This window comes from Pteronotus mesoamericanus, unplaced genomic scaffold (assembly GCF_021234165.1).
Source record: "Pteronotus mesoamericanus isolate MK-2021 breed Mesoamerican mustached bat unplaced genomic scaffold, CSHL_Meso_final scaffold_54, whole genome shotgun sequence".
NCBI classification, from domain to species: Eukaryota; Metazoa; Chordata; class Mammalia; order Chiroptera; family Mormoopidae; genus Pteronotus; species Pteronotus mesoamericanus.
The window spans coordinates 57169348-57194749 of NW_026555321.1; the positions used below are offsets into that span (position 1 = coordinate 57169348).

General features: G+C 43.2%; 1 pseudogene; it reads right to left on the reverse strand.

The window, feature by feature from the left end:
* Positions 1–916: 916 nt before the first annotated feature.
* LOC129088153 (kinesin-like protein KIF2C) lies at positions 917–2212 on the reverse strand (annotated as a pseudogene).
* Between the last annotated feature and the right edge of the window lie 23190 nt (positions 2213–25402).

The following is a 25402-nucleotide window of genomic DNA, read 5'->3' on the forward strand; positions in this document are numbered from 1 at the left end:
ACCTGTGGGGCTTTGCAGACAAGTGGATGCTGGGCCCCACCCCCCAGGGATTATGATTTAATTAGTTGCAGTGGGGTCCAGGTCTATAGTTTGTAAAGGCATCCAGTCATTTCCAATGCACAATCAAGGCTGAGAACAGCTTCTTTTAAAGGAAAGGCAGACAGCAAAGAGCTGTGCCCCAGGGTGGACAGGGCAAGAGCAGAGTGCTCAGCCCACAAGGAGGAGTGAGGTCTAACAACTCCTGGAGTTGGGAAGACTTTCCAGAGGAGCTCAGACCTAAAAACAAGGGGGATCATGGGCAGGGTCAAGGTATTGGGAGAAGAGAAATGGAGAAAAGATTCTAGGAGAAAGGGAAAGCATAGGTATAGACCTGAATGGAAGACAAGGATAGGCAGGGGCTCGTTCATTCACTTAAATGGTTTAAACTTTGCCTTAGGGCAACAAGGAGCAAAGGCGGAAAATTATTCGGTTTAACGTTTTAGAAAGCTCTCTTTGCTATAGATTGGATTGGAGGGTAGCCAGACAGACAGGAGGACAGACAGGAGGAATCCAGGTAAGGAATGGCAGTGACTGGAAATAGATATGTATCAGTGTGACTTCAATTGGGCATACCACGAGAGAAAGTGCAGGACAGATGTGAGAGTCATCTGCACCCGCGGAATGAAGAAGCTGGCATTGGTACAGGACTGCTCCTGGGATGGGGGGTTTACTTCCCAGAATTCTGGCCTGCCCCCTACCCCATCCTGAAGAATACTCCTGACCAAAGAAAGCTCTCTGGCAGAGTCTCAAACACTTACAATAAGAAGCCAGCTGGATATGTGGGAGTGGTGAGTGCCAAAAAGATACCTGTGGGGCTTCAAAAGAGGTTGCAAGTAAGTCTTACCCAAGAGTTTAAGGAATGAAAGATTGAGGGCAATTAATGACTCCTGGGAGACACTGGTAAGTGTGGCTTCACGGCTTCATGAAAGATAGACATTTGGGCAGACAGCTTCTCTTCTTCCTTAGAAAAATTGCCTGCAATCAAGGACCTGTGAGATCTGGCTCCTGTCTCTCCTGTTTCCATTTGAGTTAGTTGCTTCCCACTGGGCCCACTGTGGGGGCTCAGCACCTTGACCCTGTCTGCATTTCTCAGTGTATTTAAAATGCATTCACAGGACCTTATCCCAATCATACAGGTTCTCAGGTTCTCCTAGATGAAGCAGTCCCTGGCACCTGTGTCAGCTTGCTTTTGTGGTGTTGTCCTGTCCCGGGGCTTTGATCCGCTCCTATGGAGCAACAGGTACAACTGAGGTCCCTTCTTTCCTCTTATGCTGCTTTCTTCCTCACTCCACCAGCAGTTCCCAATGACCCCTTGCTGACCCCTAGCTAACCCCTGCTACCTGCAGAGCCAGGAGACTTTTGTTGATTTTTCTGGGTTCTATGTGGGTCTGCCAGTGGGCACTGGAAATGTCCATACCTTGTTCATTCTCTGACAGATCCACCAAGGAGAACTTGCCATGCACTTTCCCTTTGGCTTGAAGAAGAATCTGGAAGCAGGCATGGGAGTGGGAAGAACTGGAGGTGCAAATGTCTGCCCAGAGGTCCTGCCAGCAGCGCCTGTGTTGGTCATCTTGATGGCATTATCAGCACAGTTAATCAGGTACTTCTGCAGCCCCAGTCCCTGCACCTGCTGCTTCCTGTCCTCCAGCATGCACAGCTTGGCCTTGTTGAGCAGGTCGATCAGATTCTCATTATAGATCGCAAAGAATGTCACATAGACTTTCAGGCCCAGGTTGTGGTAGCAGGGCTGATTCTTCAGGAGGAAGACATCCCAGGAGGCCATCTCATGCAGATCCTTGTGGATAAATTCTGGGCTTTCTCAGAGAGGCCTCCGCACATATATGTGTCTTGCCATTTCCCATTTGGTCATATGCAAAACAAGTTGCTTTGATGCCTTGGAAAATTGTGTGTACTAGTGGGCTTTCTGTGAACTTATAGATGACTTAATTTGAAGCTATTTGAAGCTATTTCCATCAAATGCAAAGTCAAAGAAGAATGCCTGGTTCTCCGGATACTTTGTTAAGTCTACTTTTAACTTGGTCTCATGTATGAAGAGAGCACACTTGCTAGGAATTGAAATCACATCAATTTTTTTCTTGGCCAATTTTTCTTTATTCAGCAGGCATTTCCTAACACAAATGCATATCTTGTGCTCTTTCATAGGATCAGGCATAGTAAATGATGGGTGGAAGGAGGGAGATTTCTCTGAGGCTAAGGACAATTAGAAATGAAACTTGAACCCCAGGATAAGAACAGCATAAATGTAGGCAGGTGCCAGCCAACAACCCCCCTAGTGCCTTCACAGGGTAGCATTGTGGGGTTCAGTTTGTATGAGCTTCCTGGACATTTGGTTTCCAGGAGGGAGGAGTTTGCATTATTTATAGCAGGCCCAGCTATAGTCTCATGAAGTTTAACTGGCTATTTAGAACCCAGCTTTATTTTTGGTTCACCACTGTGGCTGTGCCTCCTTCTCTCTCCTCTCCCTGTGATAGATTCACTAATATCATTTGTAGCTCATTCTTCTCCCTTGGGTTCCCTATCCACTCAGCTGCTGTGTTAGTTGTGATGCCACCCCTTCGGACTACCTCCAAGAGCTATGAACAAGGCTGTTTCCTAATGATGATGTGGAACCAAAGCTGTCACCACACCCTGCTGTCAATTTTATCTGAGCAACCTCTCTGAAAACTGCCTCTGCCTTTCCATGCTCCAGGTACCATGCAGGGCTGAATATCAGTGTCCAGGCACAAATAGAACCATTAGCCTCATATTACAGAATCTGTTGCTAAGTATTTAATAGCCTGAGCACTCAGGCCCTGACCCATGCCACCTAGGTCCCCCTCCTGAGGGACCACACAGATTGTCACGGTCTAGAAACTAAAGGGTTAATGCTGAGCACACGGGACATCACAGTCTTCCTGTGGCCCCTTCTGAACTGTTGATCTAATGACCTACCAATTATTGGTCTAGTGCCAGTAGTAGTTAATTATCACCCTGACTCTTGCAACTGCTTCTTATGTGTCTTTCTTCACTTCACTCTGTCCCTCATTCACCACAATTCATCCTTCATCCAGCCACCAAAAAGTAAGCTTCCTAAACCCTGATCTGAGCTACTCCTATCAAGTCCTAACTCCTTCACTGTTCTCAGGCTGCCTACTCCTTGTGATCTGGTCCCAAATGCCTTTTCAGCCTCGTCTTCCCAAGCTGCTGGTTTTCATATACGTGCCTGCTTCATTATGCCTCCCTACCCTCTCCTGAACTGCTTTCTCCATATGATATTTACCAAATACTTACAGAGGGCCTACAAATCTGTGAATTGTACAGAAGCTTGACCATGGTGGGCACTTAAACCTGGCCTGAGAAGCTCCCATAAAGGAGGTTCCTGGAAGTTGAGTAAGAGGCACAGGACAGGGCCCAAAGCATGTCATGCCATGCTGGGATTCCAGGTTCTGGAATCAGCCTCCATCACACCTCTCATTTAATGAGTACTTTCAACATGCTGGCATGTAGGGGGCCACTTTGAGTGGTATCGCAGACTGTAGTCCCATGCAAGCTGGGGCCTTGTAGAGGAACCATAAGACTTGGCCGGAACACTGGCATTGCAGTTGATAGGCAGGACCCGATAATAACTCCGAGGGCCCCCAGGGGAAATAAGGCCTAGAAGTAAATTACTCTCCTTGAAGCATGCTTTGTTTCTCCTTCAAGTTCTATTAATCTTATACCAGATAACAAGCTCAAGGCTGGGAAAGAAATTTACAAAATTCCTGGATCCTGACCCAAATCCCACCTGGCATTATAATGTTTGCTCATCTCAGATCCAGGCAATTCAGTGTGTTCCTGCCATTGTCTTCTTTAAACATCAACTATTCTCTGTAAGCTTAAGTTACTGATGTAATTAGATTACCTACATTCCTGCTACCTATCCCCGACTTGTAACCCTCTCAATAAAAGCTATTGAGCACAGGGGCTCAGGGCGTTCCCCACTAGAGGGAATTGCCTTCCCTTTTCCTTGACAGACAAATGGTGTCTGGAATGACTCTTTCTTCCATCTTCAACAAATCAGAAGACTTCGTGGTTCAGAGTCCCCCATATTGGCACACACTGACCCTTCCATGTTTGATCTTATTTAGCCCTCACCTTCACCTGCAAAGTGAGGCTGTACAGAAACTGCTGCTCAGAGAGAGAGTCACACAGCCCACGAGTAGCACAGCTGAGATCCCAGCTCAGGCTTCCAGGCACTGTTCACCACCGCATGTCCCTGTCCCCTGTTTTGGTAAGACTGCCTGCTCCACACCAATCATTGGAAGATGGAAAGTTCTATTTTGACAGCTGCCAGATTGGGAGGGCCATTGGTGGACTGGGAGAAAAATGTGAAGGTATTAAGAAGTACATATTGGCCATTATAGAAATAGTCATGGGGATGTAAAGTACAGCATAGGGAATATAATCAATAATGTTGTGATAACTGTATGTTATCTACTTTTGATAACAACCAGCCTTGAGCTGGTTACCTGTATGGTGCTGGTGGGTACTAGACTTATCAGGGTGATCACCTCATAAGTTATATAAATGTCTAATCACTGGGTTGTATACCTGAAACTAATGTAATCTGTATGTCAACTATAATAAAAAAATAAATTTTCTTTAAAAATAAATAAAAGAAGATGGAAGGTTCTAGGAGGACTGGAAGAAATAGCCTGGCTTCCCAACAAACCTGCAGGGGCAGCAGGTTGGTACCTTTGAAGCCACTGTCCATCGGAAGGAGGCTGAAGCTATATACAGGTAAACATGGTAATCTCTCTGCTTTACCTCCCAGCAATAGCAGCAGCAGCAGCAGCAGCAGTGATGTGAATTGATTGTCAGAAGCTGTTTAAGGGCCCTTGTGATTGGAGAGATGATCTGAGATAAACTGTTCCAGTGAAATAAAGGCCAACATCTGCCTGCTTCCATGTCAGCATGGAGCTTTTCCAAGGAGAGCTCTGTGCCTGTCAGTACCACTCCGCCCCACCCCCAGGAGGCAGGGAGCCCTCTTCACGCTTTGGGAGGAGGGACATTCTATTTAGTGAGCATGAGATGTTGGGGACTAAGCCCAAGGGTGTTGGAAAGTGCAATAGCTGAGGCTGAATATGTCAGTTTCCTGTTCTTTGTGGGCATAATCTCCACTGCAAATAAGAATTTCATGGAAATCTCTTAATTGGAAGGAAGAAGGGATTGAGGGATAATTAACCTACTGACCCCAAGCTAAAGCATGTGAATTTCCTAGCTTCATGTGGAGTATTTTACACAGAATCAGTTTTTTCTTCTGAAATGCCCACTCATCCATCCATCCATCCAACCATCCATTCATTTACATATTCATTCATTCATTCAACAAATACAAAATGCGTAAGAGCTTGGGCTTTGACATTTGGCAGATGGGGTCAACAGGTTTGGCCACTTATTAAGTATGACTTCAGGCAATTCATCTCACTTTTCTGTGCCTCTGGATACTAATACCAACCTCACAAGACTCAGGATTATTGACTTAAAGCCCACTAGGGACTGAGCCCAGTGCCTGGCACATACGAGTGAGCTATTGCTGCAGTGCTCTGAAGAGCGATAGAAAAGCTACAGGTGTTTCAAAACAAAATCACAGAACTCCTTAAGAAGCTCACACAAATAACTATGCCACAAGAGAGAGGGCATTAGCGTTGTAAGAAACATGGCAAGAGATTTCTTCCCATTGAAAGGAGGAGGAGGACTCAAGGAGACTGGGAGTGACATTTGAACTAAACCTTAAAGGATAGGTAAGGAGAAATGGTCTCCTTGGAAGGAAGGGATAGTGCAAACAAAGGCATACTGCTAGAAATTTGCTATGCAAAGTGTGGCTCATGGAGGGGCAGCACCTGGGAGCTTGTATGAAATGCAGACTCTCAGGCCCACCGTACACTCTGGATCAGAATCTGCATTTGAACAAATGGAAGATTCATGGGTAAATCAAAGTTTGAGGAGCTCAGGGCAAATGATTTCTGATCTTTCTGTAAAGTGTCATTCTGACAAAGGAAAGTGAAAAGAAACCAAACCTCCCTGCATGTTTGGGCTGATGGCAGGGGCATATGGATAAGCCCACACTGGGCCCTTGGCTGGGGCATGAGTCCCAGAACCAAGGGTCTCCAGTGTGTGGGGAGCAGAACTCCAGAGGCACTTGGAAGTTGGTGTTTCAGTGCAGAATGTTTTCTGAAGCTGCATGTGAACCTGTTGGCTCAGGTGATGTGTGTAGCCCTGTCAATTCAACCCCTCACTCATTCATTCCACAAGCATTGGTTGGGCATTCCTGTGGGCCCAGTGCCTTGACAAGTTCTGCCATAGTGATGGCTGTTAGCCACAAGCAACTGACTTTCCCTCTTGGCCCTCAGTTTCTCCATTCCTCAAATCCAGGTCAGTGTGCATGATACCTAAAACCACCTCCACTACAGAGAGTTCTGTGCCTGCTCCTTTCCTTTCCCAGTGCTTCCTTCTGTCTTCCATGTACCGCCCCCCTCTTCTGCATACTAATTTCCATTCTGACAGCATGGAAAATCTCCATATCTCTTTTAGACAGGATTTCCAGAAGCAGAGGTGAAATAAGGGTTTACATGAAAGTGACTTTACTAGGAAGTGGAATGAGACTGGGAACGAAGCAGCTTAGTCCTGTAGGGGAGGGTAGAAATGGTATGGGTCACTCCACCACTAGGGCGAGGAGTGGGTGGGCCATGCATTCTGCAGCTCTTCCAGTTCACAGCTGGCCCAGACCAATCTTGGTTCCAGCAGCCTGAGCACAGCAGGTTCCTTAGGGCTCAAATGCAGAGCTGGTACCATGAGAACTGCAGGGAGCTGGGGTATGGGCAAGGTGACAGCACTCATTACACTCTAAATCACTGTGGGCCAGGCTGAACTGAGGTTCTTAAGTAATAATAATAATAATAAATAATGTTGGACTAAATCCTCTTCTTTATGGAGCATTCACCATGTGCCAAGCTCTGCCCTACATACTGACTGCACAGCCTCTCATTTAAACTGTGGGATAGTGCTCTGAAGACTGCTCAGCTTTCCTAATTTTTGCCCTGCCCCCTGCCCAGAAAACACCACTATCTCTTTGAAACAAAATGATTAACACATATTAAGGTTGTAGAAGCTTACTAGGAAACTGCAGTAGAGAAAAGTCTTCAGGCAAGCCAGAGGACTGGAGAAATCATCATTACACTTCTCCCTCCCTACAGGCTTCCGTTCACTGCCAGGGGGCTGTTAATTACCTGGAAGAAAGGATGACTTGACTCTTCCCAAACACTTACACTCAGAGTTTCCATTGGTCCTTTGGTGGGCCCAGAAAAGTCTCTGTAGTACAGTAGGTATCCAAAATCACATAGAATCTTATGGTGACTTAAGGCATTTTTCAAGAGTATTTTGGACTAATGGTTTCCAGCTGACTTTAAAACTTAACCCTGTGTTAAAATGTATGTCCTTAGGCCCTGGCCTTGGGCATAGCCCTGCAAAGCAAAAGGTTGCTAGTTTGATTTTTGGTTAGGGCACATGCCTGGGTTGTGGGCCATTCGTTGGTTGGGACATGTGAGAGAGGCAACCAGTTGATGTTTTTCTCTCACACAGATGTTTCTCTCCTTCTCCTTCTCCCTCCATTTCCCTCTCTCTAAAAATAAATAAAAGAAAATATTTAAAATCTATGTCTTCAGCACAGTCAGTGTTTCATCACACAGATAAGAGAATAGAGGCACAGAGAGGGGATATGACCTGCTTAGGGTCACACAGTGAATCAGAGCATAGTAGGTACCAAGGTTATGTTCCTGATTGAAAGTCTACCCTGTGCCTGATGAAAAAAAAAAAAAAAAAGGAGCACTCAGTGGCTTTTGAAAACTGAAGGGCTGGTCACTCATCATTCTGGACAGCACTCTGAGCAGCCCTTGACTCTGACCCTCTTAGCTGTGTGGAGAGAAGATACCCCTTGCTGACATTCTCTCAGCCTTCTGGGCTTCCTGCTGGCAGCAGCAGCCTGACAAAACCTCTGAATGATGCTTAAAACTCTGCCAACGCAGTGTTAATGCATGCAAAGCGTTTTCCAAAGAAGTCACTTAAAAAGATTATCGAGAACAGAATTGCCCCTCCTGCCTCCAGCCAGGAAGTCTTTGCCGCTGACATGCAGCTAAGCTAAGGAAGCAGTCTTGAGCAGCCTGAAAATAAAGTGAGACTTCATTTGACAAATTACTCAGAATACCACCTCCAAGGGCTTAGTTTATTCATTTATTCACCAACCATTTCCTACGAATCAAATCTACCAAATGCAGGCCATGTTCCTGGCCCTGGGAATGGACTGAGAACATGATCCCACCCTGCTGGATCTTATCTTTTAAGAAAATTTCTGCTCTGTAAGAAATCCGCACCTTCCCATATGCTTTTCCGAGGAGTTGGATTTTCTTCCCTGCTCTCAACTGGACAACAGCTCAGGTGCCTCTTGACCCCACAGCACTTTGGGGAAACATGGAAGGTTCCTCCGGCCATGGGGAACGAGCCATTCTGATTACTTTTATTTTTCCCTTTAGCTTCTGCTCCCTACTCTTTTTTTTTTAATTAATTAATTTATTTTTTCAAATACATTTGTCTCTGCCTACCCCCAACCACTTTCCGTTTCCCCCTCCCTCCCTCCCTCCTTTATCTCTTCCCCTTTGGTTTCGTCAATGAGTCCTTGCTATATGTTCCTTGACTTTCCCCTTCCCTTCCTTTCCCCCTGCCCCCCCACCCTCTTTCCCTCTTGTCTCTGTTGGTTTCTTTTCTTTCAGTGTTGCTGGTCTTATTTTCCTTGCATCTTTGTGTTGTTGGTTAGGTTCCACTTATAGGTGAGATCATATGATATTTGTCTTTCACCCCCTGGATTATTACGCTTAGCATAATGCTCTCGAGTTCCATCCATGTTGTGAAGTTTAGTAGTTCTTTTTTTCTTTCTGCTGTGTACTATTCCATTCTGTAAATGTACCATATTTTTTGATCCAATCATCTACTGATGGGCATTTAGGTTGCTTCCAACACTTGGCTACTATAAATTGTGCTGCTATGAACATTGCGGTGCATAGGTTCCTTTGTATTGGCATTTAGAGATTCTTATGGTACAGGCCCAACAGGGGAATCACTGGATCAAAAGGCAGTTCCATTTTCAGCTTTTTGAGGAAATTCCACACTGCTTTCCACAGTGGCTGCACCAGTCTGCATTCCCACCAACAGTGGACTAGTGTTCCCTTTTCTCCACAGCCTCTCCAGCACCTGTTGTTTGTGGATCTGTTTATGATGGCCATTCTGACCAGTGTGAGGTGGTACCTCATGGTGGCTTTGATCTGCATTTCTCTGATGGCTAGTGATGCTGAGCATCCTTTCAAATGCCTCTGGGCCCTCTGTATCTCCTCCTTGAAAAAGCGTCTGCCCAGGTCCTTTGCCCATTTTTTGATTGGATCGTTTGTCTTCTTGGAGTGGAGTCCAAGTGAGTTCTTTATATACCTTGGAGATCAACCCTCTATCTGATGCATCATTAGTGAATATATTTTCCCATATGGTTGGCTCCCCTTTCATTTTGCTGATGTTTTCTTTAGCCATGCAGAAGCTTCTTATTTTGATGAGGTCCCACTTGTTTATTCTTTCCTTTATGTCCGTTGCTTTAGGAGACATATCGGTGAAAAAATTGCTGTGTGGGATATCTGAGAGTTTCCTGCCAATGTTCTCCTCTAGGACTTTGATGGTGTTGCGACTTATAGTTAACTCTTTTATCCATCTTGAGTTTGTTTTTGTGTATGGTGTCAGCTGATGATCCAATTTCAATTTTTGGCATGTAGCCATCCAGCTCTCCCAACACCATTTGTTGAAGAGGCTATTATTGCTCCATTTTATGCTTCTGCTACCTTTGTCAAATATTAGATGCCCATATACACCTGGGCTTATTTCTGGGCTTTCTGTTCGGTTCCACTGGTCTATGGGTCTGTTCTTGTGCCAGTACCAGATTGTTTTGAGTATGGTGGCTTTGTAGTAGAGTTTGATGTCTGGTATTGTGATCCCTCCTACTTTGTGTTTCTTTCTCAAAATTACTGCGGCTATTCGGGGTGGTTTATGGTTCCACATAAATTTTCGAAATGTCTGTTCTATTTCTGTGAAATACATCATTGGTATCGTAATAGGGATTGCGTTGAATCTATAAATTGCTCTGGGTAGTATGGACATTCTGATGATATTAATTCTTCCAATCCATGAGCACGGTATATGCTTCCATTTATTTGTGTCTTCTTTAATTTCTTTCTTCAATGTTGTATAGTTTTCTGAGGACAGGTCTTTTACCTCTTTGGTTAAAATTATTCCTAGGTACTTTATTTTTCTTCTTGCTACATTGAACGGTATTTTTTTTTTTTTCTGATTTCTTCTTCTTCTATTGCATTGCTGGTGTACAAAAATGCCTTTGATTTCTGAATGTTGACTTTGTATCCTGCTGTTTTGCCAAATTCACTTATTAGGTTGAGGAGATTTTTGGTAGACTCTACGGGGTTCTCTATGTACACTATGATGTCATCTGCAAACAATGATAGCTTTACTTCCTCCTTTCCTATTGGGATGCCTTTTATCTCTTCCTCTTGTCTGACCGCAGTGGCTAGGACTTCCAATATGATGTTGAAAAGAAGCGGTGAGAGCGGACATCCTTGTCGTGTTCCCGATCTTAGTGGGAAAGCTTTCAGTTTTTGCCCGTTGAATATGATACTGGCTATAGGTTTTTCATATATGGCCTTTATTACGTTGAGGAATGCCCCATTTATTCCCATTTTGCTGAGTGTTTTGATCACAAATGGGTGCTGTACCTTATCGAATGCTTTTTCTGTGTCTATCGAGATGATCATGTGGTTTTTGTCTTTTCTTTTATTTATGTGATGTATCATGTTTACTGATTTACGTATATTGAACCATCCCTGCATCCCTGGGATGAATCCCACTTGATCATGATGGATAATCTTTTGAATGTATTGCTGGATGCGGTTTGCCATTATTTTGTTGAGGATTTTAGCATCTCTGTTCATCAGCGAAATTGGCCTGTAGTTTTCTTTCTTCGTAGGGTCTTTATCTGGTTTTGGGATCAGGGGATGCTGGCCTCACAGAAAGAGTCTGGGAGTCTTCCCTCCTCTTGGACTTTTTGGAATAGTCTGAGAAGGACAGGGGTTAGCTCTTCCTTAAATGTTTTGTAAAATTCTCCTGGGAAACCGTCCGGCCCTGGGCTTTTTTGTGCGGGGAGTTTCTTGATTGCTGCTTCCATTTCCCCAGCTGTTATCCGTGTGCTCAAGCTTTCAGTTTCTTCCTCCTTCAGTGTTGGAAGATTATACTTTTCTAAAAATTTGTCCATTTCATCACGGTTTTCAAATTTCTTGGCATATAATTGTTCATAGTAGTTTCTGATGATCATTTGTATTTCTGTGGTATCAGTTGTTATTTCTCCTCTTTCATTTCTGATATTATTAATTTGGGTTCTCTCCCTTTTTCTCTTGATGAATCTGCTTAAAGGCTTGTCAATTTTATTTATCTTTTCAAAGAACCAGCTTCTGGATTGGTTGATCCTCTGAATTGTTCTTTTCGTCTCTATGTCATTCAGTTCTGCTCTAATCTTGACTATTTCCTTCCTTCTACTTGCTCTGGGATTTAATTGTTGTTGTTTCTCCAGTTCTTGAAGTTGTAGTGTTAGGTCTTTTATTCGAAATGTTTCTATCTTTTTTAGGTAAGCCTGTGTTTCTATGAACTTCCCTCTCAGGACTGCCTTGGCTGTGTCCCATAGGTTTTGGACTGTTGTCTATTCATTTTCATTTGTTTCCAGAAATTTTTTGATTTCTTCTCTTATCTCATTATTCGCCCATTCAGTGTTTAATAGTCTACTGTTCAGTCTCCATGAGTTTGCAAGTTTTTGAAGTTTCTCTTTGAGGTTGATTTCCAGTTTCAAGGCCTTGTGGTCCGAGAAAAAGTTTGGTATTATTTCAATTTTCCTGAATTTGCTGAGGTTTGCTTTGTGTCCTATCATGTGGTCTATCTTTGAAAAACTGCCATGAGCATTTGAAAAGAATGTGTATTTTTCTTCTTTGGGATGTAAGGTTCTATACATGTGAGTTAAGTCTATTGATTCAGTGTCATTCAGCTGCATGATATCTTTATTAATGTTTTGTTTGGAAGATCTGGCCGTTTTTGACAGTGGGGTGTTGAAATCCCCTACTATCAGTGTGTTGCTATCTATATCTTTTTTGAAGTCATCCAACAATTTCCTTATAACCTCGGGGGATCCTATATTGGGAGCATAGAAGTTTTCAATGTTGATGTCTTCTTGATAGATTCTTCCTTTAAGTATTATAAAGTGCCCCTCTGGGTCTCACTTTATGGCCTTTGTTTTGAAATTTACTTTGTCTGATACAAGTATGGCAACCCTGGCCTTTTCCTTTGCCAATTTGCTTGGAATATTTTTTCCATCCCTTTACTTTCAATCTGTGTAGGTCTCTTGCTCTGAGGTGGGTCTCTTGTAGGCAGCATGTGTGTGGGTCCTGTTTTCTTATCCATTCAGCTACCCTGTGTCTTTGATTGGGGCATTTAGTCCATTTACATTGAGAGTTTTTACTGTTAGAAACTTATTCATTTTTTCTCTTTGTACCTGTATTTTTCTCTTTCTCCCTCTTTTCCTTCATCTGCTTAAACCAATCCCTTTAGCATATCTTGGAGTGCTAGTTTGGTGAGGTGTATTTTTTTAGCCTTCTTTTGTCTGGGAAACTCCGTATTTCCCCTTCTATTTTAATGGAGAGCCTAGCTGGGTAGAGCAGCCTTCGCTGTAGGCCCTTGCTTTTCATGGCTTGGAATATTTGTTGCCATTCCCTTCTGACTGTAGTGTTTCTGTTGAGAAGTCAGCTCCTAGGCGTATCGGGGCCCCCTTGTATGTTACTTTCTCCTTCTCCCTTGCTGCCTTGAGGATTCTCTCTTTGTCTTTGATAGTTGTCATTTTAATGATGATGTGTCTTGGAGTGGAACTCCTTGAGTTCCTCTTGAGTGGGGTCCTCCATGCCTCCTGGGTCCATGAGACCCTTTCTCTCCTCAAATTGGGGAAATTTTCCATCATTAGTTTTTCAAGGAGGTTCTCTATCCCTTGCTCCTCTTCGTCTTCTGGTATCCCTATTATATGGATATTATTGCGTTTCAGATTGTCCTACATTTCCCTAAATGTCTCTTCATTCTTTTTGAGTCTTTTTTCCATTTCTTGTTCTTTCTGGGAGCTTTTTTCTACCTTATCCTCTATATCACTGATTCGATCCTTGGGTTCATCCAGACTGCTTTGGATTCCTTCTACTGTGTTCTTCAATTCAGAAATTGTATTCTTGTGTCTTCTTGATAGTTTGTATGTCCTTTTCCAGGCTGATATAGTTTGCTGTAAGATCCTGATAGTTTCTCTGCAGTTTCTCCTAGTTATCTTTGAGCTGGCTGAACTCATTGAGCTTCCTTAGAACCATTGTTTTGAATTCAATATCTGATAGTTCCCTTGACTCTATTTCATTGAGCTCTCTCTGTAGGGAGTCCCCTTTCCACTCGTTTGGGGGGAACTTCTTTTTCTTCCCATTTTTGTGAGAGTCTGTTAAGTTATTTATTTATTTATTTATTTATTTATTTATTTATTTATTTTTTCTTCTGCTTCAATTGGGCCGTCCTGATTTCCTGACCTTGTGGATTAAACTTGTATGGTAGTAGGCAGGTCTTTTTATTTATTTATTTGTTTGTTTGTTTGTTTGTTTATTTTTTTCCTTTACTTTTCTTTCTGGGCATGCTTCTGATGATGTCAGTTGTTGACCCTATACGACCTTGGGTCATTTGTTTGAGCCTTCCAGGAGTCTACTGTCTGTGTCTGACTCCTGCTTTGGGCAGCTCTATGACCCCTTCGCCAGGGATCCACTATTTCTGTGGATTGCTCTGCACTCTCACGCAGGCTCCTTCAGCGCTCTCCCTGGCCCGGCAGGATCCCCTACCCGCCTGGGCTCACTTGTGCTTGCCCCAGCCCAGGGGGCATATTTGCGACCTCGCGTACTTGTCTGACCCCCCAGGCCGGCAAGCATCCCCGCACTGGTCAGTTTAGGGTCTTCTATTGTGTGCTTTCCCTGCTTTTGGCTCTTTGGATGCATTGTCTGCCCTCGCCAAATGGAGACTACGGAAATGGGAGGAAGTCAGTCCAGGACTCTCCAGTCAATCCTGTCTCCAGTCTCTCCTCCAGGGACTCTGGGCAGCTCTGTGACCCCTTCGCCCAGGATCCACTATTTCTGTGGCCTACTCTGCACTCGCAGCCTGCGCGGGTCGATTTACACCTGCCCTCCCCGATCTGCACACTCTCTTGCAGGCCCCATCGGTGCCTGTGGGAGGCCTTGCCAGCCCGCTCAAGCCCTCTCCAGCCTGCACGGGTCCACACACATGCCCGCCAACCCTCCCTGGCCACTCGGCCGAAGTGTGCGTACCTATACTGGGTGGTTTTGGGCTGTCTATTGTGTGCTTTTCAGCTTTTGGCTCCTTGGGGGTGTGGCCTCTTCCCTCACGATGGAGACCAGGGAAAGGAGAAGGAGTCGGGACTCCCCAGTTCCTCCTCCCGTTCTTTCCCCAACACTTGTGTCTCCAGTCTTTCCTCTGGGGTCTCTGTGCAGTTCTGTGCCCCCTTCAGCCAAGGATCCACTATTTGTGCGGACAGCGTTGCAATCGCGGGCAGTCTGGTTTGTGCGTGCCCCGCTTCTCCCTCTTCGGGGGTGCACCCTGCCTGCCCAGAATGGAGACTACAGAATGGGGAGGGAGTCGGGATTCCCCAGTTCCTCCTCCCATTCTTTCCCCAACACCTCCGTCTCCAGTCTCCCCTCAAGGCTCTCAATGCAGCTGTGTGACCCCTTTGGCCAGGGATCCTCTATGTCTTCCAGCCAGTCTGCACTTAGCCCCCCAGCTCACACGTGCACAAGCTGTGTGCAGAGCACACAAAAGGCAGGTTAATTGATTTGCTTATGCCTGAGTGAGATGGTAGCTGTAGAGTGGGAGGTGTGTTATTAGCAAGGATCCACCGGCCGCTGGCTCAGTTCTCTTCACAAAGTTTTCCTCACTAATCTTTTCCCAGGCACTCTTCTGCTGCCTCTACCCAGAGATCAAGGAGGGTGGCTGCCACTGCAATTTTTGCATTGGCCCTTTAAATGTCTCTTTGCATCTCCAGCCACCTGTCTCTGGCAGAGAGCGCCCCTAAGATTTTCAGGGTTGCGTTTTGTCTGTGTTTTCCTGGTTTTAGCTGCTGTAGTTTATAGGCCCCTGTTTATGATTCAGACCCCATTCTTCTCAGGGGGAGCTAACACTGAGATGTCCCTCTGGTGCTGGTGCCCGTGGGCACCCAGCCCACCCTCTTGAGCCTCCACCACACTTCTCACCCTTTGGGATGTGTGAGAGTTGAATCCACTGTCTGTCCGCGGCTTCAAGGCTCCTCTCCCACTATTGTTCCATTGTTTTCCAGGTGAGTACTCCACTATTTAGTTGCAATTCCAGTTTGGTCTTGGGAGGAGGAGTTCAGCGTGACTCCAATTCACTCCTTCTCCATCTTTTCTCTTCCTGGGTGAAGTGCATCCACTCTTTGTTCCGTGGACATTTCAGACACTCTTACTTGACTTCTCAGTTTTGGCGGCCAACAGCTTCAGGAGAAGTTTCTGAATGGAAGAATACAGGGGACTCCGGCCCATGACGTCTCCCAAAATAGCCAGTCAAGGAAATGGGAAGGCAATTCTCCCACAAGGAGAATGCCTCAAGCCCCTGTGCTCAATGGCTTTTATTGAGAGGGTTACCTCCCTGCTCTTTCTGTAGCTCCTCTTCCTATCTGGATAGAAGGGGGAAGAAGAGAGGAATAAAATATCTGTGTGCAGAGAAGGAGGAAGAAAGGGGAAAAAAGTGGAGGATGAGAAGGAACAGGCACAAAGAAGAGTTCAGGATGGCAACACTGTGGGAAGCTTAGCAATTGGGGGATGGGGGTGGGCTCATGGAGTCTCAGAGGACCTGCACCCTCTCTGGTCTGCCAAAGACCTTCCGGCTCTGAAAGACCAGGAAAGAAAGAAAGAATTGATGGAAAGCAGAAAGTTGAGCAGGAACATAACCTAACCTTGCAGTTGCATTCCCCAAAGTCACCAGTCTGCTTAGAATTTTTTAAAATGTGAAGCAATGAACAGTCCTTTCCCCACTCTACAGTGCCCTTATACAGGGGTTAGCAAGCTCCAGCTTTTGGGACAAATCCCACCTGCTGACTGATTTTATAAATCTAGTTTTATTGTGACATAGCCAAGCTCATCTGTGTATCACCTATGGCAGCTTTCACGCTGCAATGACAGAGTTGATTTGTCATAACAAAGGCTGTGTGGTCTGCAAAGCCTAAAAAATTTACAAGCTGGCTTCTTACAGAAAAGTTTGCCAACGCCTGGGTGTTATTTCTAGGATCTCCAGCCATCAGAATTCTAATATTGCTTTAGCACTTTCTATAAATTTACTCATTAAATATTTATTAAAGTGTATTATATTATAAATTCTCTTTTAGTTTCAAGTGATAAAAAATTTGGCTCTGGTGGGCTTAAGCTAAGAACAGGGAATGGATTATTGTCCATTGTGACTGAAAAGTCCTGAGATTTGAACATGTTAAGCATAGTTGAGCCCAAAAACTCAAAAAATGACATCATGTCATGGCGGTTAGAGCAGTTTGTTTCTGACCAACAGAACATGGCAAATGTGATTCGATGTCATTTCTATGATTAGATTTCAAGAGATAGTATCCTGTCTGGCTAGTGGACTCTCTCTCTTGCATTGTTGACTTGCACAAGGATGATGCAAGCTGCTGTATTGGAGAGTATTTCTTTCTTCACCTGGCAAGAAACTGAGGGAAGCCTTTGACCAACACTCAGCAAGGAACTGAGACCCTCAATCAAATAGCCCTCCAAGGAACTTAATTCTGCCAACAACCACATGAGCTTGGAAGCAAATCCTTGCCTAGTTATACCCTCAGTTGAGACCCAGCTTTGACAGGCACCTTGAGTGCAGCCTGGTAAAAGTCTCTGAAGTAAAGGACCCAGATAAACTGTACCCAGATTCCTAATAGACTAAAACTGAGATAATAGCTGTGTGTCATTTTAAGCCATCAAGTTTGTGGTTATCAGTTACATGGGGACTGTAGTTTTTACCTTGGCATATTGCCATCATGAACTAGATTGAGGTTCTCTACAAAAGAAAAGAATGCATATTGTTGGGAAAGTAGCAGTTGTCTTGCAGAAGTCATTGAGGTATTCCCAGGAGGGGCTGGCATCTGGAATGAAGGGTAGTGATTGGATTCCTAGTTCCTTATTTCTTTTAGAACTGACTTCCTTTCACTTAGTAACAATCATTTATCAGCAGTTTGCAAGTTTCCCTTAGCCTCTCTCATATGTGACTGGTTCCCACGCAGAGTTCCTGAACAGGAGCTCAAACCTGAAACACCAGTAGCAAGCAAACAGATGACATGAAAGCCCCTGGCTGCTTCAAGATCACACAGTTCCTTTCCTTCCACCTATTGATCTTGTTTCTTATAGGATCTGGTGGCAAAGTGAAATTTATTTTCTGGTGAGTGTAGAATGTCTATGATTTCAGATGCAGAAATAAAAATTACCCTTTAAAGTGTCTGCAGAAATGAAAAGAAACCCAGCTCCCTTTGTAAACATTTTAAACATAAAACAGTACATTTTAAACAGTACAGATTTGGGGGCTAGACATGAACTTTAAGGCTAAACTCCAGGTAGCCCAACATTTCTGTCTTCACTAGAGGTTATTGGAAAATGCATAATTTTAAGTAAGGCTGAATTTATGACCGTTGAAGTTATAACAATAGACACTTCAGCTTCTGAGTGGCAAGCCCATGAGACTGTTACATAAGAGTCAACTTCACAGTAAAGAATGCAGAAATACCAAGGCTGCTAATACACACACACACATGAAGAGAGAGAAAAGTGAGATGTCAGGCAGGAGGAAAAATATGAAGGCTGGAAAGGCTTTTTCAGAGAAGAACATGATGAGTCTTCTTGCGCAGGGGCAAGAAGGAGCTTTGTTTCACAGGCTTGCTGCTACCAGCTCAGGTATGTGGGAAGAAACTCGTCAGGTAAAGAACAGACAAAAATATGGGTGCAGCACTTTTGGGCCTGCCAAGCTGAGAATTAAAAAAACAACAGAAAACTCATCAATTGTGGATGGGAGAGCTGCCTTCAGGGGGATCTTTGGATCCAGGGAAGGCCAAAAGGAAGGCACCGGCCACCGCTGGGTCCTTCCAACCCTGCAGCAGATTTTCCCTGTGATTTCTCTGATTCTGAGGCAGTTCCTGCTATTGTGGTGAGCCTCTTCCTTGGGAGAAGGGAAGGCAAGAATTCATATCTCCAAACTTTCACAAATCATGCTCTCTTCCATGTGAGCTTGGCCTCAGAACTGGCATGAGATTAGAATTTCAGTGTTATTAGCATGCCCAGAGCAGCATTTGGACTCAAGCAACAGGGTCTTGTCCCAGCCCTTGCTTTAAAAAGCACCTCTAAACTTCCTCTGGCCTTGTGACTCCACATAGAGACCATGGGACCAAAGAGATGTGCCCTTCTGTGCCCTATGCCCTTTCTTTTTAGACTCTACTCTACGTACCTGGGGTTCCATAATTTCCTGCCCAAATGGCCATGATTCTGTTTCCAGGACACGAGAGCTTCCCTTCTTTCTTAAAAGACCAAATTGTCCCATTAGCATGCACAACCCATGCTTGAAAATTGACTATGGAGCAGCTGTTTTCAGGGAGGTGGGGTTGCAGCATAGATATTCAGGCCGAAGTGTTCACCAGCTAGCATAAGAGTGAGTGAGGGTCTTCATGGTGCAGAGTGGGGCAGAGTGCAATGGAAGATAAGTGGACAGGGGCCACCTCCCACATCAGAACCTAAAGGGACAGCCATGATCCACCTACCCTCACAGGACCAGAGAACAGGCCTACCACATACACTCAGTGCATTAAATTTTCCTTCTTAAACCACTGCATACGAAAAAAACAAAAGTGAGGCATGTGATATGCACTAGCGTGTTCACACAATTCCTGCTAGAGACACTGCTCTCACTCATACTGCCAGCCTCCAAAATTGCTCTTGTTCCTGCTTATACCCAAGTGTTATTCTTTGGCTCAGAGTCCATTTCCAATTCTAACAACTTCCAGATTTTCTTTTGGAGAATCACCTTTTATCATTCTGTGAGCATCTCCTGTATATTAGCTAAAGTTGATTTCTGTTATTTGCAATACTTAACATGCTGATGAAAAGAAGAAGCTTAGTCTGAGGCAGAATTTAGGTATATTGAGGACTCCTGGAAAAAAAATAAAAATAAAAATCCTTAATGCTATACAAACTTTAAAAAATTCCTATACCACCAAGGGGAGTGTAAATTGGTACAATCACTTTGGGAGCCTGTATGGCAGTATCCACTGAAGCTGAATATATGAATAGTCTATGAATAGTGTGTAATAGTCCACTCATTGAATTCCATTCATTCATACACACATACAAATATAAAACTTCAACACAAATGCATATATTTGCATAAAGATGTTCACTAACAAACATGAACATCAGAGCAGCACCATTCATAATAGTCCAAAATTGGAAATTATCCATATATTCATGTATAATGGAATGGATAATGAAATTGTACTATATTCATACAATGGCACACAGAAATAGAATGATAAACTACAGCTATACTATTATACATATATCTCACAAGCATAGCATTAAAAGAAACACAATTTTTAAAAGTCTGTAGCCAATGGGTCTTTTTTTATGCCATGCTAAGAAAAAAACAAAAACAAAACAAAACAGGCAAGATGAATCTATAGTATTAGAAATCAGGATAGTGGTTACCCTAGGGGTGTGGAGGGTTACCTTTACTAACTGGAAGCTTGCACAAGGGAGAGTCTATCATGCTGGGAATATCCTGTCTTTTGATCTCAGTTCTGGTTACCTGGCAGGTTCATTTTATTAAAAATTCATGGACAAGGAATGGCTGCTGCCAGGTCGGTACAAGAAGACATTCCATCCAAGCCTGGAATACATTGTCACAACAGAAAGCTGTGAGGACATCCACACTGCTGGGCTCTGTCAGGAGGACTCTGAAGCAGACTTGAGGGGCCCCCAATGGCAAAAGTAAATGCTTTTTGAGCATTAACAAGAATAATAACAGGACTTCCAGCCAAGATAGAGGCGTAGGTAGATATGCTTTGTGTCCTAGCACAAACAAAAGAAGGATAACAACCAATTTAAAAACAAAAAACAACCAGAAAACTGCCAGAAAATCAAACTGTATGGAACTCCAACAACCAAGAGTTAAAGAATAAACACACACCCAGACCAGTAGGAGGGGCAGAGATGGGATGCTGAGGCTGAAAGGACATGTGGCAAGGCTGAGGCTGGTGGACCTGGCAGTCGCATATTCGTGTGTGGATAAATCAGGAGAAACAACTAGGGAATAAGACAGACTGTACAACCCCGGGCTCCAGCATGGGGAAATAAAGCCTCAAAACCTCTGGATATAAAAATCTGTGGGGATTGTGGCAGTGGAGAAAGTCCCGGTCTCACAGGAGAGTCTATTGGAGGGACCCATAGGGCCCTAGGATGTACACAAACCCACCCATCTGGGAATCAGCACCAGAAGTGCCCAATTTGCTTGTGGACAGTGTGGGAAGTGATTGAAAGCTGGCCGAGAGCTAAACGAATGGCATTATTCTCTCTCTGACCCTTTCCCCATGTACAGCACCACAGCTCAATGAAGTGGGTTGCCCCACCTTGGTAGAATACCTAAGGCTCCACCTCTCACAATGCATCATCAGGTGTGGCAAGACAAAGAAATATGGCCTAAATGAAAGAACAGATCAGACCTCTAAGAAAAGAACTAAGCAATGAGGAGATAGCCAACCTATCAAATGTAGAATTCAAAACACTGGTAATCAGGATGCTCAGAGAAATGGTGGAATATGGTCACAAAATAAAGGAAAAAGTGAAGGCTATGTAAAGTGAACTAAAGAAAAATATACAGGGAACCAACAGTGAAGGGAAGGAAAGTGGGACTCAGATCAATGATTTGGAACAGATGGATGAAATAAACATTCAGCTGGAAGAGAATGAAGAAACAAGAATTCAGGAAAAGTGAAGAGAGGCTTTAGGAACTTCTGGGACAACTTTAAACATTCCAACATCTGAATCATAAAGGGTCCCAGAAGAAGAAGAGGAAGGGCAAGAAACTGAAAATTTATTTGAAAAAACAATGAAGGAAAACTTCCCCGATTTGATGAAGGAAATAGACATGAAAGCCCAGGAAGCTCAAAGAATTCCAAAGAAGTTGGACCCAAGGAGGAACACACCAAGACACATCATAATTAAATTACCCAAGATTAAAGATAAGGAGTTTTAAAAGCAGCAAGAGAAAAGGAGAGCGTTACCTACAAAGGAGTTCCCATAAGACAATCAGCTGATTTCTCAAAGGAAAACTTGCAGGCAAGAAGGGGTTGGAAAGAAGTATTCAAAGTCATGAAAAGCGAGCACCTACATCCAAGATTGCTCTATGCAGCAAAGCTATCATTTAGAATGGAAGGGCAGATAAAGTCCTTCCCAGATAACGTAAAGTTAAAGGAGTTCATCATCACATGCCCTTATTATATGAAATGTTAAAGGCACTTATCTAAGAAGAAGAAGATCAAAACTATGAACAGTAAAATGACAACAAACTCACAACTATCAACAACTGAACCTAACAATAAAAACAAATAAGTAAACAACTAGAACAGGAACAGAGTCACAGAAATGTAGACCACATGGAGGGTTATCAATGGGGAGGGAGAGTGGGGAGAATGGGGAAAAAGGTACAGAGAATGAGAAGCATAATTGACAAGTACAAAATAGACAGGGGGAGGTTAAGAATAGTATAGGAAATGGAAAAGTTACAGAACTTATATGTATGACCCATGGACATGAACTAAGGATAGGGGAATGCTGGTGGGGAGGTACAGGGCAGAAGGGGGTAAAAGGGAGGAAAAAAAGTGGGACAACTGAAATAGCATAATCAATAAAATATACATAAAAATTCATGGAGCTGAACACTGTGATTTGTGTATTTTTCTGCATGCATACTACACTTTAGTAAGGTTTACCAAGAAAAATCTGATCAAGATTCTTCACACTGTTTGACAGATTATTATACTATATGGGGATAAGGGTCATAATCCCCATTTCTGCTTGGCCCACTGAGAACGCCCCAAAACACAGCAGCTTCAGTTCCTTAGAGGATGCCAACAAACCAGAGATGAAGAGTGACAGTATCCAGAAGTAAGTAGTAATGGTATCTCGTACATAGAGGATGTCCAGAAGAATTGGACCAGAGCAGGAAAAGGAAAATAAAATGTATGTCTCAAGGAGGTGACTGGTCATATTTGTGAGCACATGCATAACACTCTGCTGGCTTCTATGAATATTTGTTAGGAAAAGATTCTGTAAGAACTCAGGATACTGAGGGAGCCAGAGCTGACAAACCCTCGTACCTGTCACTAGTGCTGGCCTGGCAGCTCAAAGCACACATGAGCATCAGAGATCTCTGGCTATGCCATTACACATATCAGTTAAAGGTGATAATCATTAAGAAAAAGAGTTTAGTCCATATAAAACCCATAGCTTCTAATGGGATAACCCACAGTATCTAATGTCTTCATATATATTAATGTGTTTGATTCTCCAGCATTCCTCTGAAACAGATATGCTAGGTAAGCTCAAGATCCCACATTAAGTGGCAGGGTAGCACCTTTATTTTAACAATGTATATATTGAAATCAGACAAACCTGAGTTCAAATTCTGACTCTATTACTTATGTGGTCTTGAACTTGCCCCTTAATTTCATTGAGCCTCAATTTTCTTATCTTTAGAATGGAAATGATAATATTACTTACCATGTTGTATGGTTGTGAAGACTAACCAAGACAATAATAAAGTACTTAGCAGAGGGCTAGACACACTTAAAATATTCAGTAAATGATAGCTGTTGCTGTTTTCTTTTTCTCATTGATAACTTTATTATTTCTTCTAAAGACAAATTATAGAATATTACAAATGATATTTATCATTTATCTTTTATGAAATTTAAAATAAAGTCTGTTAAGTACAATCCTCTGTGATAAATTTTTTGGACATGCTTTTATTCTCATGTAACTATTCAGAACAAATGAAAACAAAAACATTTTGTACATACCTGGGACATAATACAGGGCCTAGCAGAAGTAACGCTTGCCTGAGTGTGGTTAGTAGGATAATAATATGAGTGTCATAATTTATAGTTTTAATTTGAACATTTCACTTAAAAATGTCATATGGTATACTCAAGTATGATATTGTTACATTACAGAATTACATATTTATGGTTTTGTAATAAAAAAAGGGGAAGACCCTGTACATTTTAAAATACTGCCCACATAGCCCCATTGGCTGACAACTGCTCGATCCAAATTGCTACTTTCTGTTGGGACCTCATGTGGACAATAATTCCTAGAGCAAGTTGGAAGGGTCGGGGGGAATGGCCTTTTTCCCCATAGGTGCCATCTGTGATATAAGGAGAATAAAGACTCCTAATTGATTTTAACAGGTAGGCTAAAGGGGCACTCAGGATGAAATGGAAAGGTGATTAAGGATACTGTGGGGAAATACATGGGGTCTCATTATTGTGCCTCTTAAACATACATGAAACCTGGAAAATTCTTTATCTTTTGTAATGAAATCTCTAAGAAAATAGGATTTATCAAGAAAGAACAACTATGTTTCAGTTAACTTTGTGACCCCATTTAATTTGGAATTTTTTTCCTCTTTGGTAACATCCCTAACTCTAATGATGTATTTCCAAAGAATAACCAACCAGGAGGTATAATGATGCAGATATAATACACTACTTATATTTGTAAGATGTAGCATTTCTTAATATGTGTCCTGAAGAAGTAACTCAGTAAAATGTTTTCTGAAAATGCTTCATCCATTCCAGAATTAATGTGTTAGGACAATGAATCCTATCATTTTAGTTGTCTCCCCAGCGTCAATTTCCCCCTGTTCTATTTTTGATGGAAGACCTACCCTCCACTCCTCTCTGACCACAAAGTCAAGGTGGGGTGTCATCCTTCCTTCTGGAGTAAAGCCTGTGGTCTTGACCTCAACAAATCAGGCTCCCTTCTAGAATGGACTCTTTTGGAAGGCACTGTGGGGCAGTATTTAAACAGCAGGCTCTAGAGTATTCCAATGCCAGCTGGGGCCCTTCCTGGCTGCATAGTGGGTAGCTTTCGTCCCCTGACCTCAATTTTTGCAAATGTAAATTGTTCTCAATGTGCAGGGTTTTATGAGGATTAAAAATAAAAGCTCATTTACAGTGTAATGAGTTCTCAAGAAATATTAGCTATTAATTGATATTAGTGGCTGCTGGACACTGAGAGGCCATCTGCAGATGAGGCAAAGAGTAACCTGGCCCATTAGTGGTATCAGTCATGGGCAGCACATTTATTCTGCATCTGCTACCCCAAGAGCAGGCTTGGGTAAAATTAGTGCACACAACAAGAATGATATTAATGTGTCCTGTGGATGAGTTCCAGGCTGCTCACTTGACTCACAGTATTTCATTTAATGCTCTCAAGTCAATGGCAAGGTCAGCATTATTTTTCCCATTTATATAGTAAAGAAAATGGAGGCCTGAGAAGGTAAGTAGCTGGGATGGTAGTGGGGAAGCAGCAGCTGTGGAATTGTCCTCCCTTTGGCTCTTCCTTTTTTGGCTGGAGTTAGAAGTTGAAGTGTCTATCCAGACTGTAGTGAAAACCTGGTTTGGTGTTAGTTTAAATTAAGTTGCACATTTCCCAACTCTGGTGGGAAGGTACTTTGTAGATACAAATTTGTGTAGATACACAAATTCAGGGAAAGTGGTTTCTGGCTGCTGTTAAAGTGGAATCTAGGACTTCTCAGGCCCATACCATTTCCCAGACTTGAGAAGAGCAGTTGAAGAGCTGTGAATAATGCTTAACCCTTTGCCTTCTTTTTTAAGCTAATGAGGACATTGAGTGATTGCCTTTACCAAGCATTTGGAGTGGTTTTGTCGTAGCTCCCAAGGACAATAAAAGCAGCAGCCATTGAGTGAGTTTCAGAGGATGTTCACATATCTACCCCTTACAACTGTAAATAAATATAAAGGTCCTACAGACCACATGACTTGTCATTTACAACCCTTGCACTGAATTTCTGATTCTAGTCCCTGCCC